The sequence below is a fragment of the Apodemus sylvaticus genome, chromosome 3 (genome assembly GCF_947179515.1).
Source record: "Apodemus sylvaticus chromosome 3, mApoSyl1.1, whole genome shotgun sequence".
NCBI lineage: Eukaryota > Metazoa > Chordata > Mammalia > Rodentia > Muridae > Apodemus > Apodemus sylvaticus.
In genome coordinates, this window is record NC_067474.1 from 146,184,246 (window position 1) to 146,201,314 (window position 17,069).

A 17,069-nucleotide genomic window follows, 5' to 3' on the forward strand; every position below is an offset into this window, starting at 1 on the left:
GAAAAATAACAAAAACCCACCCATCCCCCCCAAGCAAAAAACAAACAAAAAATGTTCCTGAAAACAATATGCACCAAATGAAGGTAGCTGCAAGTGTAATACCAGGTATAAACTAAATTTTCAGATAAAAATCTTCTCTTTGAGTTTGCCTTTCAAGTATCTTCAAAACTTCCCATCTAATTTTTCCTCCTTTACGGTAGGAATCACACACGTTTTAGAACTTAATAAAGATGAGAGCGGTGGCTGAGCATGGAGGCACAAGCCTGTTCTACAATCCCTAGACTGAAGGAGGAGGATCCTGAGTTCGAGATCAGCCTGAGCAGGACTTTGTTTTGGGGAGGGGAAAGGGCAAGGAAAGGAGGGGCGGGAACACTTTTCAGGAAGGAACCAGCATCCAGAGAGGTACATCCAGAGAAGTCAATCCGGGGAGTCAATCACAGGCCTGGGTCTGCGAGGTGGGCGGGACCTAAGCCTTGCCCCGCCCCTAGAAGCCTGACGGGTACTCGGGGTTCGGGCGGAACGGGGTGTGGATTGTTAGGCGGCCCCGTATGTCTACTTCCGGTTCCTAGGGATGCGCATCCGGGTCACGCTAACGCCGCGGTTTCCGCCACTCTGTTGGTTCCAGAGTGGGTCCGAAGTAGTCCCATGTCGTGCTGTGGAGTGTCTGCAGCCGTCTGGTGAGTCTCCGCCGCCGCCAGGGTGTGTGCGCGGCGGCTCGGGTGCAGCCTTCAGGGCCGCGGCTGAAGAGTTCCTCCCCGGTCGCCCTGAGTAGGGGTCCCTTCGCCGTTTCCTCGTCCCCGCCGGTCTGCCCTCGAGCATTTTCCGTCTCCCTGGCCTCGCCCCTTCTCACCTCCGCGCCGGGTCTCTGCCTCCCGTTCTCTTAGCGCTTCTTCGCGACCACACCGTGTGCAGAGGGCCCGTGTTCTTCCACCCGGAGCGTTGGGGTTCAGCTCTGTCCCTCAGCTCTCTCCACCCGTGACCTTCCCCCCTCCAGGGACTAGTAGATGACAAGAATGTTTCTCCTGCCTTTCCGGAGCGAGTCCAGATCCGGGCCGACTTCTCCAGCCTGGGGCAAGTTCTGCCTTGAGGCGCGAGGTTAGACTTGAGGTCGCTTCCCTAGTTAGAGAACAACAAAGGCGTTCCCGGTTCCTCGCGCCGCCGCCTCGGTTTGCTGGGCTCTCGGAACCGCAGCGAACAGGTGGCGGGCTGGCTTGTGCGGTCTCCTAGCTTGACAGGTCTTCGTCCAGTCCGTGTGTGTCCTGTCCCGTGAGAATGGATATGCACAGCTGAGGCAAAAACGCGGATGTTCTGCACTCTGCATGGATTTAAAGTTAGAGGACTCCGTGTTTATAAACTTTTAAACCATTTTAGTGTGGTGGTGCTGTTTTCTGCCAAGATTCATCACTGTAATGTAATTTTCCTTATAAGCTAGGCATTTCTTAGAACATTCTTTTTAACTTTTTTTTTCTGTAGTGTTGCTACCATGGCTTAGAAATCATGATCTTCTCACTTTAAAACTTAAGACATCTTATCTTACATTTTCCTGGAGGGTTTTAAATCATCTATAATGTGAAAAGGGTTAGACTTAATAATGGTTAATGTCCCGTTTCTCAAATTTTGTGATCTTCGGGGTTTTTTTGGGGGGGGTGTTTGTAGCATATCATTTTCTTTTTGTGATTTTGTGTGTGATCAGTCTAAAATTCAGTATTAATAATTAAATATGTACAGAACAAATACCACGCTTATTATTAGTTTCTCTTGGCTCAGTTCTCCCTCATATACACATAAGAGAGTAGAGCATAGACTGGCATATTCCAAAATTGGGCAGCTCCCTTCACCTATTTTTAGCAAAGAAATTTGGAGCTTGGCCATGTGAGTCCTAGATGCCACAGAGAAAGACCCTTCTGGTTGGCTTTCAGGATTAACCTGGTCAGGGAAGCCCCTGTGAAAATGTCCTCCCCTGCACCTAAGCTGACTGGAAAGAGTAGCCTTTGATCAGCCTGACCTCCTCATTTCCCAGCAACAACCCCAGTAATTGTGGCTGCTCCATTGACTTCTTTCTTGACGACTTCTTTCTTCTTCTTCTTCTTCTTCTTCTTCTTCTTCTTCTTCTTCTTCTTCTTCTTCTTCTTCTTCCTCCTCCTCTTCCTCTTCCTCTTCCTCTTCCTCCTCTTCTTCCTCCTCTTCTTCCTCCTCTTCTTCCTCTTCTTCCTCCTCTTCTTCCCCCTCTTCTTCCCCCTCTTCTTCCTCCTCTTCTTCCCCCTCTTCTTCCTCCTCTTCTTCCCCCGCTTCTTCCTCCGCTTCTTTTTTCTTCTTTTTTTTTTCATTTATATATATATGTTTTTCTAGATAGGGTTTCTCTGTATAGTCCTGGCTGTCCTGGAACTCACTCTGTAGACCAAGCTGGTCTCGAACTCAGAAATCTGCCTGATTCTGCCTCCCAAGAGCTGGGATCAAAGGCGTGCGCCACCACTGCCTGGCTGATTGACTTCTTTATCTCAAGGTTTGACAGATATTTCTTTTTTATGTATGTAGTTGGTGCACAGCTTTTGACTTTTTTTTCATTTCTGACCTTTATGTTCTTTTCCTCCCCACCACTGCCTTTCCCTCCTTCCTTCTTTTTTGGGTGTGTTTTGACCCTAGGCTGTCATGGAACTTTTGGAATTTGCTATGTAGTTGAAGATGGCATTGAACTCGTGATTCTCCTGCATTCTAAACTCTGGGATTACAGGTCTGTGCCATCCTGCTTCATATTTTTGGGGTAGGCAGGGTTGGGTTTTTTGTTTTGTTTTGTTTTGTTTCTCTGTATACCTCTGACTGTCCTGGACTCGCTTTGTAAACCAGGCTTGCTTTCAAATTTACAGACATCCACTTGCCTTTGCCTCTGCAGTGCTAGGATTAAAGACACACACCACCATGCCCAGTCTACTTGATTGCTTCTTAAGCATATTTTCAGTCTGAACCTAGTGAGGTTTTTATAGTCTATAGCCAAAGGGAATTTAGACTTCAAATATACTCTTTCTTTGATAATCCAGCTTTAAGAAGTAATTACAGGGCAGTTGTGGTGGTACACACCTTTACTCTCATCAGTTCGGAGACATAGGCAGGTGGGTATCTCTGAGTTTCCAGACCAACCTGGTCTGCAAAGTGAGTCCAGGACAGCCAGGACTACACAGAGAAACCCTGTCTCAAAAATCAAAAAAGATGGTGTTTTTCTTCTTTTTAAAAAATGTTTCTTCTTGGACTGGAGAGATGGTTCAGGGGTTAAGAGCAGTAGCTGCTCTTCCATATGTCCTGAGTTCAATTCCCAGCAACCACATGGTGGCTCACAACCATTATCATAAGATTGGATGCCCTGTTATGGTATGTCTGTAGTTAGTGATAGTGTATTCATATACATAAAAATAAATGTTTAAAAAATGTTTTTCTTTTTTTTAATGAGTGCCTGGTGACCTCAGAGACCAAAAGGGTGTGCTAGATTTCCTGGAACTGGACTTACAGATGCTTGTGAACTACCTTGTTGGTGCTGGGACTCAAACCTTGGTCCTCTGGAAGAGCAGCCAGTGCTCTTAACTGCTGAACCATCTCTCCAGCCCACTAAGATAATTTCTTAAAAAAGAAGTTATGCACTTGTGTTCAGAATGATGAGCTTTAATTCTCTGAAAACTGTAGACTAGTGAGTACAGTGTAGTATTTGGCGAGTGAGATTTTGATGGATTTAGGTTATAGGAATGAAACTGCTAGGATTAAAAAAATACATGCAATGGCCAGGCATGGTGGCTCGTGCCTTTAGTCTTGGCACTTGGGAGGCAGAGGTAGGTAGATTATCTTGAGTTCCAGGCCAGTCAGAGTTGCAGAATGAGACTGTCTCCAAAGCAAAATTTATAACCTGGACTTGTCTTTTTAAAGTGACTAGAAAAACAAACTGTTAATGCAGAATAAATTAGGTTTTTAAAGTGATACTTGCCTGTTGTAATCTATAGTCTGTGTAGAAGCCCCTAAATGAAGTAAAGATTCGATATTGTCAGTGGAGCATCAGTATTCATGTCCCTGCATGTGGGATAGAACACAGATAGACTGAAGAACCTGCCTTTCTTACTTAGCCGCTGTCTTAGTCAATGTTCTGTTGATGTGGGGAGATACCATGACCAAGGCAACTCTTATGAAAGAAAGTATTAAACTTGGGGCTTGCTTACAGTTTAGAGGGTTAATCCATGAATATCATGGCAGGAAGCAGATGGGAGAGAGAACACCCAGGAGCTCAGACTGAGCCTTTTGAAACCTTAAAGCCTACCCCCAATGATACATCTTCTCCAACAAGGTCATCCTCCAGCAAGGCCACATATACTCCAGCCAGCCAGCATCTCCCAGTCCTTCCCAGTTTTATTGAGGAACATTTAAAACATATGCACCGATGGGAGCCATTTGTCTTTAAACTACCACAGCTGCCAACTCTCCAGTCACCAAAAGACACTGTTCTTTTAAAGCTGTGAAGAGAAATCACTGTAGGTTTTCTGTAGCAATTTTTATCTTATGTTTCTTTCAGTTTTTAAATCTGAGTATTCAATTTAAAAAACAATTCTGCATGCTTTATATATACCATGTTTTCTGGGTTTTGCTTGATCATTTTGGTTATTAATTTTGTCAACTTTGTCACGGTGCTTTAATATTTTTCCTTGAGTACTATGATATTTAAAGGATGATGCAGTTTGAAATATTCAAGAAGCAAAATATACCTCCATGTCCTTACCTTGGTTTTGTGATCTGCCTCATGACTTCATCCTCTACTTTCACAAATAAAAGGCTCTCATAAAGCTTTTTAGTAGCTTTAGTAGAAACTTTTTATCTAAAAGATGTTTGTGTATTGCATGTTATTGTAGTCTGGGTATCATTTAAATGGAGGAAGACTTGTTCAAATAGAAACATACCGTGTTAGGACTGGGATATTGTCCCATAAATTCAACTAAGTGGTTTATACCAAAGGTTGAATTCTATTTATAATGAAGTACAAAGAAAAACAGCTGGACTTTATATTCTGATTAACTTTAAAATGTAAGTTTCAAATGCACATGAACTACTTTATAGCAGAGAACATAGCACATGATAGAACATACCATCTCGCTTTTGTTTGGCACCATCAACCAAGTCATAAAGTAGCTAGTTAGTGAATGTAGAAATACTTTATTTATAGCAAATTGAAAAATCACGCATTTAGGCCGGGCAGTGGTCATGCACTCCTTTAATCCTAACACTAGGGAGGTAGACAGGCAAGTCTCTGTGAGTTTGAGGCTAGCCTGGTCTATAGAAGGAGTTCTAGAACAGCTAGGGCGTCAAAGAGAAACCCTGTCTTGAAAAACAAACAAAATCAGACATTTAAACCATGGGCCTCATATTTGTCTTTAATGTTTTTTCTTTTTGAGTGTGTAAAACCATTTTAAATAAGAAATTATTTATAGTTTAAGTATGACTTTTTTAGGTGGCGGTCATATATCCCAGACTGACCTCCAACCTCTTGTATAGGTGAGGATGGCCTTGACCTCTTGACCCCCTGCCTCCATCTCCCAAGTGTCGGAGCACATGTACTGGAATAGTGCTTTATTTTAGAAAAGTCACCAAATCAGTGGAATACAGTTAATGTTGAGTATCTTAAAGATCCCCCTGTGTAGACTGCTGGACACACTTTAACTTACTATTTTGGTTAATTTTATACCAGTTTGATTTTTCTTTTTTCCTTTCAGTAAAATAATGGACAGTAATCTTTGTAGTACAGTTCTTTCAGTAAATATAATTTGGGTGTCCATTATAACATTACATATTTAGACTGCTTACATAAATTAGATGATTTTATGTATAGAACCAGCAATTAAATTAAATTCTGAATCTTATTTTGTTTATAAATTTCTGAGTTAAATATAAGAATTAATAGAATTAAACTAATTTAGGAAGAATACTGTACACATTTGTAATCCTGGCAGTTGGGAGGACATAGGAATTTTAGTAAGTTTGAATGAGAGTCTGTTTCAGAAAAAGTCAAACCAAACTAAGAATAGAAACTAAACACACAGAAAATGAACAACTAACTTTTAGACCTAAGAACGTGTCAATGGTGATAATGGTATATGATTTTTGTTTTTTGTTTTTTGTTTTTTTGGATTTTTCGAGACAGTGTTCTGTATAGCCCTGGCTGTTCTGCAACTCACTCTGTAGACCAGGCTGGCCTCGAACTCAGAAATCCGCCTGCCTCTGCCTCCCAGAATGCTGGGATTACAGGTGTGTGCCACCACCGCCCAGCGGTATATGATTTTTAAAACTAGATTAATGATCCCATATTGCCTTGAAACCATTTAGAGTTTAAGATTATTGCACAAGTCTCTTATCACAGCTTAATATAACAATTACTTTCTTTATATGTACAGTTATTTTTCATTTGGTGAATTCTTTTACTACTGAACTATAAAAATCTGAAGTAAAGAAGAAAAAAAAGAAGGAAAAGAAAGAAGGAAAGATAGACAGAAGGAAAGAAAGTGGATTCAGGTGGGTCTGGTGCCTGTGCCTGCAGTCCCAGGACTCAAGCCACATTAGGAAAATGAGCTTGGATTACATAGCAAGGCCTCATCTTTAAATAAATAACTGCACACACATATACATACAGAAACTTCAAGCTATGTGGCATTTGTGTCTGGTATTATTCTTTTCTAAATGGTCCATACATTATTAACTCCAATTCTTACAGCCTTATGAAGTATATTCTAATTTTCTGTATGAAGAAACAGAAGCACAGAGTATGTAACTTGCCCAGAGTAACAAAGCTAATTAAGCAGGTTTGAATTTGGTCTTTGTGGCTTCAACTTTCTAACTTTGCTTGCTTGCTTGATTGATTGTTTGTTCAAGAGACTACTATTTTAATAGTGATGCATTGCAGTGTATTCTGTTTTTTCATATTAATTTAACAGACTTCTGGTTGTTCATCAGTCACAAAGTTACTGCAATAATTTTTAATGTACTATACCTATATTTTGAAAAATTCTAGTCCTAGGGTTTTTTTTTTTTTTTTTTTTTTTTTTTTTTAAACAGCTTTTGCAGGGATGGAAGTTGGGTTTAGGGGGGAAGACTTATTTATTTATTTATTTATTTATTTATTTATTTATTTATTTATTAAAGATTTATTTATTTATTATATGTAAGTACACTGTAGCTGTCTTCAGACATGCCAGAAGAGGGCGTTTAGATCTCATTACGGATGGGTGTGAGCCACCATGTGGTTTCTGGGATTTGAACTCAGGACCTCCGGAAGAACAGTCAGTGCTCTTAACCACTGAGCGATCTCTCCAGCCCAGGAAGATTTATTTTTAATTATATGAGTTGCCCATGTCTTCCTGTGGGTGTGTACACACTATTGCAAGTACCCTTGGAGGCCAAGGCATTAGATTCCTGCTGGAGCTAGAGTTACAGGCAGCTGTGAGCTATTGGTCATGGGTGCTGGGAACTGAACTTGAACTCTTGTTAAGTCATCTCTCCAGCCTCTGGGTTTACTAGGTTTTGTCCTCTGAAAGTTACCTTAATTTTGTAAAGATTTTAGCTGAATAATTATGTAAAGCAATTGAGAGGAGACCCTCCTGCTCCATGATTTTAACTGCAGTATACCAGCAGTTCATACCATCCTTATTCTTTGGAGGTACTGTTAGGCAATCCAGAGCTAAGGGTCATCCATAACTACAAATTGAGTTCAAGGCCAGCGTCTACTCCTTGAGATCCTGTCTCAAAAAACAGAAATAATGAGAGGAGTGACTGTGATCTACTGATTTACATGCGTAAATGAAAGTTTTATGGTGAAACCCACTCTTGTGTGTAATTTATATTTTTTATGTTTATATGAATGTGTGTATAGCTACATGGGTTTTTGTGTACATGTGTGCAAGTGCCTTTAGAGGACAAACTCCTGGACCGGGTGTTAGAGGCAGTTATGAGCTGCTTGATATGGGTATTGGGAATGGACCCAAGTCCTCTGCAAGAGCAGTATTAGTCGTAACTGCTAAAGATCATTCCAGCTCTTGTATATAATTAACATAATAAAAACCTTAAAAAAAAATCTCCCACTACTGCAAAAATCTTGAATCATGAGGTTGTGAGAGTGCTTGAGCTACAGAGCATCATTAGGATCCTTTCTTAGTTTCTACAGAACAGTCAAGTTGAGGCCATTCAATGCTTTTCACGTGCATCGATACACATAAAATAACTGCGGTCCAGGAGGCCTTACATGAGATTTCATGCCCTCGCTAGTATCAGAGCTGGTGAATTCTGGAGTCTGATCCCAAATGTACACCCCAAATTCTTATTCTTATTCTTACAGAGATTACTTTGTTGAAAACGTACAATAAGTTAAACCTGCCTTCTTTGCTGTTCTTCATTGTCTAGGCTGAATCAGCTGCCCTGGGAAAGAGTGGTGGGGTTTGTTTATACAGCTTTGAAGTCGAGCTTGGTGATGTGGCTAACTGTCTAAGCAGCTTGCTCTGGGGATCCCCTGTCTGCACCTTCCCAGCACTGTAATTACAAATGGCCACCACACTCACCCAGCATTTATGTGGCTTCCAGGAATCGGAACTCTAGTCCTCATACTTATTCAGTGAGCACTTTAACTACTGAGCCACTTCCCTGGCTTCAGACTCATTTCTCGTTAGCAAATTCAGATTGATCCTAAGCCTAAGTACTTTATGCAATGACTTCAGAGTTTTTCCTGTGCAATACATCTCATTTTATTGGAAGCTAGTGAGGGGAAAGCTTGTGTTAGTTTTTATTAGAGAAAGTTTTATAGACAACTTTTAGGATGATTTTCCAAGAAGCAAAATTAGAAATTGTGAAAACAATTCTTGCTCTTAATTTATTCCTGATAAAATATTCTTTCTTTTAAGAATTTAATATAGTCTATGTGAATAACTTTCTCAGTAATTACAATGTATTCTTTTAATAAAAGTGTAAAGTTAGTATAGATATTCCTACAGCTGATGCTAACAATACTAAAACATAGCTCTCCTTTGTGCCTCCAATTAGCCAGAAGTTGACTTCTGTTGACTGGGGCTGTTTACTTACAGGAGTTTCCTAGTATAGTGATAACTTTAGTCTGTCTGCAAAAAAGTTTATCAGGGCAGGTGTAGTGTGGTTGCAGATCTCCAACCCCCCTCAAAAAAGTATGATTTGTGTTGTTGCCAAGTTATGGGTCTTGAACAAAGGAATGGAGTAGTGCTTTGTGTATAACAGGATATTCTAGTATGTATTTTACTTTTTTTTTTTTTTAAAGACAGAAACATTACCTTCAGCTGATGAGAGTTTAATGGAGTTTGAAAAATAAGAACCAGAGAGATTGGGTTAATTGAGTTGATGGCAAAACTAGATGAAAAAAAAAAATCAAAGCACATGTTGAAGCACATTTTTCAGTAATGCACCAGATGCCAGTCAAGCTAACAAACAGAATGGACAGCGCCTGGGGCATCCCTCAGTTTATTGACCATTGCTCTCAGTTTTGAGCATTCCCTGGGAACATTCTTAAAACACATTGAAGGCTCTGCCCATGGCAGGCAGACATCTGTTTCCCTGCAGTCTGTTCATGGTTTAGCATTCAGTGAGTAAAGATGACACCACACCGTTTTATTGCTTAACCCTAGTTGCTTTCCCAGGGCCCTTACCAATATTACTAGTCACTAATTTGCTAGCACCAGTCTTTTTATTATTTCTCAAAAATGCCAAGTTATGATTTTTACTTTCTTTACTCTTGTTTACCAAATGTTCATTCCTGGAAGGAAAACCTCCCTTCCCAATGTACAGCTTTCACCGTCATTACCTTAGATTTCTGCTGACAAATTACCAAGCCAGAGAGCTTATCATTCCACTCCAAGTAGCTTCTCTGTTGTCATTCTCTTCCCCCACCCTACCCCTTTTGAGACTGTCTCTTCATCCTTTTGAACTTCTGATCATCCCGCCTCTACCTCCCAGTCTGAAGTTACAGAGATGAGCCTCCACACCCAGCTTGTGTGTTTTCTAGTCTTCATTTCTATTTACTCTAGTACTTACAACTTCTTGAAATGACGTCACCTTATTTAGTTTTTGAATCTCACCCATTAGAATAAAGGTTACTTTATATTGTGGACTCTATATTCATCACTGACTTCCTATATGTAGGCTAGTGTCTGACATACATAGACATCAAATATGTTATGGATGAATAAATGCATTTGAGGCTAGAGAAAGAAGCAAGGAGAGCCTTAAAGTAACCGTAGATCTCTATAACAAAAGCAGAGGGAGCAGAAAGAAAAATGAGTAAGAGTTGCACTACCTCTCCCCCACATTAAAGCTGTAATTACCCTAAATTAGTGAAAGCTCTGGCATAGGAGACCAGCTAAATCCCACATAATTTTGTGATGTTTAGAAGAGGTAAATTCATATGCAGACACTGCCTAACTGTGCTCCCCTCCCTCCCTCCGAGCCTCTTTCTATTCTCTCTTCCCTTCGTTCCTTGAGGTTAGGGTCTTACTGTGTAGTCGAGTCTGCCTTGAATTTGCAATCCTATCTTTGCAGCCTCTGTGCTGAGATTAGGGGCACGCATCAGGCTGTGTAGTTCATCTTTCTTGTAGTCAGTAGAGGTGGATGTAGATGACTAAAACCTCCATACAAAAACAGTGATTCTCATCTACCTCCTCTACTCAAAGGAAAAACTGTTTGGTTATACACATAACCTAGATTTATCTGTCATCTGTGGGAAACTGAGAGAGAGAGAGAGAGAGAGAGAGAGAGAGAGCGCACTTGCCATGAATTGTTTTCCTAGCTCATGGCACTGTTTGGGAGGCTGGAGAACTTTAGGACTGGGACCTAACTAGAAATGGCCTTTGAAGGTCATAGCCCCCTAGTTCCAGAGTTACAAACTTAAACAGTTAAGCCAGGTGAGGTGGTTTATGTTTATAATCCCTGCACTTGGGAGGCCGAGGCAGGAGGATTAGGAGTTCAGAGCCACCCAGGGCCACTTAAGGACCCTGTCTTAAAATATTTTTAAACAATTAAATATTTAGTAAGTGCTTTTATGGACAAGCATACTATTTTTGTAGATGCCACAAAATGATGTAAATCTCTCAAAAAGAAAATATGAACTTTAGAAAAATAATGGTCATTAGTCAGTAAATACGGTAACTGTCTTGCAGATGGGTAGTCTTTTGTTTGATTGTTTTTGACTCAGAGTTTTGCTGTGTAGCCTTGGCTGCTCTGAAACAGTGTAGTTCAGGTTGACCTCAAACTCATAAAGATTTGCCTGTCTGCCTTCCCAGTGCTGGAATTAAAGGTGTGCAGGTGGTCAGTTTAAATGGCTGTTTTACAATTACTAGTTCATTCTTAAAGCATTGGAAAGATTTATCAAGATAATAGAGTACCTGAAACTGTTAGTATTATTTACTGAGTATTGTTTTTTTCAGTTTAAATTTAGAATTGGACTCAGCATAAAATCAGGGTGCTAACTTTGGAGTTATATGCCAGATCTGCTAGACAAATTTTCCATTTATTTGGAATATTTTTAGAGTTTTATGTTCCTCCTCCCCTCCTTTTTACTTGTTACTGCTTTTGTTTCTTAAATAAGATCTTCCACAGCCCAGGCTGCTGTTCTGTATGTCCTGAGAGTGGTCTACAATAGCCATGTTTCAGTTTCAAATGAGTGACTTTATTTATATACATAGCAGTTGAAAGTAAAACAAACAGTAGAGCGCAGATTGCAAAACACCATCAGACTGGATGCACACAACATCCCGTAGAGACCTCTAGAGAAACCAGACAAGGATCATCAAATCAGGGCTTACAACACCCAGCAGAAAGCATCTGGGGAAGATGAGGCAGTCAGCTGGAGTTCCTGCTGAGAGCTTTCTCTCTCTGGGTGAGCTTTCTGTGGATGAATTGCTGGCTTGTTCCCACTGTAGACATTTTTGTAAATGGAATTAACAACAGTAATGTCTGTCTGTTACCTCTAGCTTTTTTCAAGGACACAGTGTTTTTTAATTCTCTTAGCTGCTGGCTGTTTTCTTTCTTGATAGTACAGAGTTAAGGGGCCAGACTGTCCTAGGAAAAGGTGTTTTGGAGAACACTTAAAATAAACATGGTAGGGTGTGGGACAGACAGGAGGACGAGGCCAAACAACACATGACATTTTACCATTATAGAGTGTATTACAGCTGGTCTCCAGCTCACTATGTAGCTAGCTGAGTGTGACAAACCCCTGACTCTTCTGCCTCCCATGTTCTGAGGTTACAGACATGTGCCACCACACCCAGCTTTCTACCTTGGTTGTTTAGAAATAGTTGTTCAGTTGGATGTACAGCCACTTCCTGTTATTTCCATACCTTTTTTCATTTTCCATTTTTTCCAACTTGTATATTTCATTCAGCAAGCCCAGAGAATGAATAAGAAAACCAAAATTCTTTGCTATTTGTTTTCTATGTCTGCTGTTGACAAATCACTCCCATCTTCTCCAAAGGGTTTCTCTGTTTAGCCCTGGCTGACCTGGAACTCTACATAGACCAGTCTGGCCTCGAACTCAGAGAGATCTGGGCCATCAGTAAGGAACCAAGGTGTTACCGGCCTCCTCCAGGAGAGCTCCAGAGAAATTCCCCACCCTTGCAGGCTTCCAGTGGGTACTGCTTGTTTTCCTTGGCATGCCAGTTTATTTTTCCTCTTCACACACTTTTTCTCTGTGTATTAATTATTGATAACTTGCTGTGTGCTGTTTCATGTGAAGAATAATAAAAGTTAGTGTTGGTCTCAGACCTCATAGGACCAAGGAAAAATGAGTGATTTAAACAGAATTTGTTATTGTTTTTGTTTTTGTTTTTTTTTTGAGGAAGAGACTCACAGGTCTTAAACTCTATAGCTGAGAGCTAAAGATGACCTTGAGCTCTGATCCGCCTGACTCCACTCAAGTGCTAAGTGTACATGCCTAGCCAGAATTGTTAAATATCAGATTTACAACCACAAGCAGGGGTCAGAGAAATGGGTTTAAAGAGCTTTTATTTACTAACAACTCTTTTACTAATAGCTGAGTTTTTCCAAAGTTTGAGACATATTTCTGGTTTTTAGTTTGATTTTCCTTCATGAATGTAGTTAGCTTTCCTCTATATTGTGACCATTGAAGGCAGGCAAATGTGGCACTGACAGGTTTTGCCTTTCCCTCTCCTCCTTGCTGAGAACCTTTAGATTACATTCCTAAAGGTAGACACCAACGACATCTCCTTTACTTGGCCACTTGATCCTGAGGCTGACCATCAAGTTCCAGCTATCAAAGTATTGAAGTTCAGAAATTAAAAGCCCCCTCTGGCTGCCCTAATTAACATACCCAGTCAAAACAAACCAATTCATCCTAACCTGAGGTTTCCCCTTCCCCTTTATAACCTGCTATTTGCCTCTGGCCCACCTCTGTTCCCCACTCCAAACAGAGGCAGTCAGTCCTTATCCCTCTGAGGCAGATTCTCTCCCCCTCTCCCTTGTTCTTTTTCCCTTCTCACTTGTCCCCTGTCTCCTGTCTTTGTCCTTTATTTCCTGCTAGTTGTCCCTTTGCTGCAAATAAATCTCCTTTGTGCTGAGAACTTGGTCTTGGTCTTGGTGTGTCCACTTTATACCTGAATCTGAATGTAATTTATCTTCCCTTTTTGTTTGTTTTGTTAAGTCTTTTGAGACAGGGTTTCTCAGTGTAGCCCTGGCTATCTTCAATCTCTGTAGACCAGGCTGACCTCAAACTCAGAATCTACCTGCCTCCACCTCCGCCTTCTGAGAGCTGGGACTAAAGGTGTGTACCACCACTCCTAGCTTATCATCATCATCATCTTCTTCTTCTTTTTCTTCCTTCTAACTTTTTCTTCTTCCTTCTTCTTCTTCTTTTTGTGATTTATCTTCTTAACCCAGATAACTTTTGGTTTTTTGTTTTTTTTTAAAAACTTAACCCAGATAATTTTTGGTACTTTAGCATATGTGAAATAGAACTTAATTTGTATTTCATCAATTAGTAGTGAATGTGATCTTTGCAGTTACTTAAACTGCCTGTTTGTATCGTTTGGTGGGATTATGTACCAAGTTATGGTTTGCCTCATAATTATCAGTGACAAGTAGATATAGGTAAGATTTGGTTTGTATTGTAGACACTAAACTTTATCCATCATGACTGTGCAGATACTGCCTTTGTTTTATCCTCTTAAGCTTACATTTGTTTTATTGTATGACAGTTTTTATCTTTTTATGGATAAAGATGGAATACTGTGGTACTCTGTTTTTCCTCTCGAATTATTGAAAGCTTGGTTCTTCATATATTTGTAATTAATGATAGTATATAATGTGAATGTTCTCTACACATTAATAATCAACTTTTCTAACTGTTTCACTTACTAGTTTGTCTCTGTAGTTTAGACTAGTGTGGAACTCACTATGTAGGCCAGGCTAGCCTCATAGAGCTCCTCCTGCTGCTGCATCCCCAGTGCTGGGATTAAAGTTGTGTACCACAGCACAGCACCCAACTGTTCGTTTCATAGTGTAAATATTAAATTTTTTAGATTTGATCATAAGTTTGTCTTTCTAGTCTGCTCTGTCTGTGTGTGTGTGTGTGTGTGTGTGTGTGAGAGAGAGAGAGAGAGAGAGAGAGAGAGAGAGAGAATCAATATACCAAGTATTTTAGCCATTTTAAAGTAATTTTGGTGACCTTAGGTGAATTCACAATATGCAGCCATTATCACTGTCCTCTAGTCTATAGTGGATTTCCATTTTAACTTACAGTAACATCATTCTGTTGATCTTTGGCAGATTGTTTAAATTCCATGACTCCAAGATGCCTTAGGATAGAGCTGAGTGAGGCAGTGAAAGGAAAAGAACTCATGCTCCCACCCTGCTGCCTTCATCCTCTTTAGCTGGTGCTGAGACTTCCAGTTTTTACAGCTTCGATTCTTCCTCACAAATAGTTATTATTGCCATTTTTGCCTTTTTTTTTTTTATTTGGTTTTTTTGAGACAGGGTTTCTCTGTGTAGCCCTGACTGTCCTGGAACTCACTCTGTAGACCAGGCTTGCCTTGAACTCAGAAATCCACCTGCCTCTGCCTCCCAGAGTGCTGGGATTACAGGTGTGCGCCACCACTGCCCGGCAATTTTTGCCTATTTTTCAGTAAGAAATATATAAGTATTGGAGCAAGCCTTTATTTACTTTTTTGAAAGCTAATGTATAAAATCCAGATTCCCCCTTTGCATCACCCACTTTCAGTCATTGGTAAGAGCAAGTTAGGATGGCCAGATATTCACAGAGAAATCCTGTCTTGATAAAAAAAGGAACTATGTTAATCTTTGAATACTTCTTTGCACACCTAACTGCCTGTAAATTCCTTTGTTGTATATAATATAATCATGTATTTTGCCTTATTTATACACTTCTCTTGAAGTTGTAATTAAGAGTGATACATACATAGGCACAGTATATATAACTATATACCTAATTTCCCTTTCTACAGTAGCATAGCACATTGAAATAGACCAAGTTCCTCTTATGGCTATTATGATCACAAGATAAATAATGTGTTGATCCAGCTACAAAAGAAAACTTATGCAGTAGGAATCTAGAGTTTTGAAGTATAAAGTATTTATTACTATTTACTTTCTAACTTGTTAGCTGTGAAAAGAAAAGTAGTTGTGCTATTATAAAAAGATTTGGCTTTATGACCGTATGAAACTGCAATCGTATTCTAAAAATTGGGTGTTTCAGGCCAGTGAGATGGCTCAGCTGGTACCAGCACTTGTTGCCAAGCCTGGTGATCTGAACTGAATCCCCAGAACCCACATGGTGGAAGGAGAGGGCTGACTGCTGGCTGTTCTCTGGGCTCCACATGTGCACCGCACAAACCCAGTATCCCTGCAGAAGAAATAAATGAGAGGAAATGATGTTGGCACCGGAGTGGTGACTCAGCAGAGGGCTGTCACTTGAGAGCAGGGTTTCTTGGCAAGCCTGGTCAACATTATGAGGACCCTCCTCCCCCACTCACAAAAGAACAGAACTGTCCTTTGAATCAAACACTTTCACTAACAGTGTAGAGAAATGTGAACTCTTAGGAAATACTACTCTTCTTCTTGATATTATATTTTCCTTGTTCTTTAATTTTGAGATTGTAGCTTAATTTCACATTTCTCCCTTTCCTCTCCTCCTTCCAAACCTTCCTGTAGATCTTTCTTCTCCTTCAAAGTCATAGCTTCTTTTTTCATTGTTATTACATGCATATAATATTTGTATATACATATACATCTTAAGTATAACTCATTAAACCCATACATTACTTGTGTTCATATTTCCATAAAGGCATATGATTACTAATGAGTTCTCATCTTCAGAAAAGATGATAAAGCAAGTGTATTTAGAAACCAGGAGTAAGAACTGAAACTTGGAAGTTGTTGAGACTTTATTGCTTAAGTACTTGGAAGGCACTTAAACTACTAACCCTGCATGTTTGTAATTTCATCAGGAGTGACTGCATTCTTATTATGTTCAATTTCATAGTACTAAAGTCTTTTCACTTGTGTGTCATAGCTGTTATTTGGTGTTTTTAAGTCTCCATCTTGCTACAGAATAATGTCAGGTTTCACTAATTGTAAAAATATGTACAAACTACAACTAATCCATGGGAATAAGAATTCTAAGATTTTTGCAACAATTCTGTACTACTTTTATTACTCAGAAACAAGAATTGTGTTTATGTTATACAGCTTCCCAGATTGCTAATGAGTGTGACTTTTTATTATGTAGCCTGTGTCAATTTAAAAAAAAAAAGTTGGGATGACATAATAGAAGTTTTATGGCTGAGCCGTTATATGCTTAGTGGTAGACTATAGAATACTTAGCCTGTGTGATGCCCTTGGTTTGCTCTCTAAAAATCACAAAAAAAAAAAGGAAGAAAGAAAATAATACAAGTTTTAGCACATTAAAAAAATGCTGAAAATGTGAAAAATACTTGAATCTATTTAACAGACTTATATTTCAACTTAAAAATTATTGGAAGGAACAATTTTTTAGTGATAGCAATAAT

General features: G+C 39.8%; 1 protein-coding gene across 3 annotated transcripts in view; it reads left to right on the forward strand.

Moving 5' to 3' along the window:
* The first annotated feature begins 560 nt into the window (after positions 1-560).
* Positions 561-17,069, forward strand: part of Eya3 (EYA transcriptional coactivator and phosphatase 3) — an 84,656-nt gene continuing 68,147 nt past the window's right edge. For all 3 annotated transcript variants that reach the window (XR_007977117.1, XM_052177600.1, XM_052177601.1), the window contains exon 1: positions 561-677. The gene's annotated coding sequence lies outside the window, so the exon portion shown is untranslated. The remainder of the gene's footprint in view (positions 678-17,069) is intronic.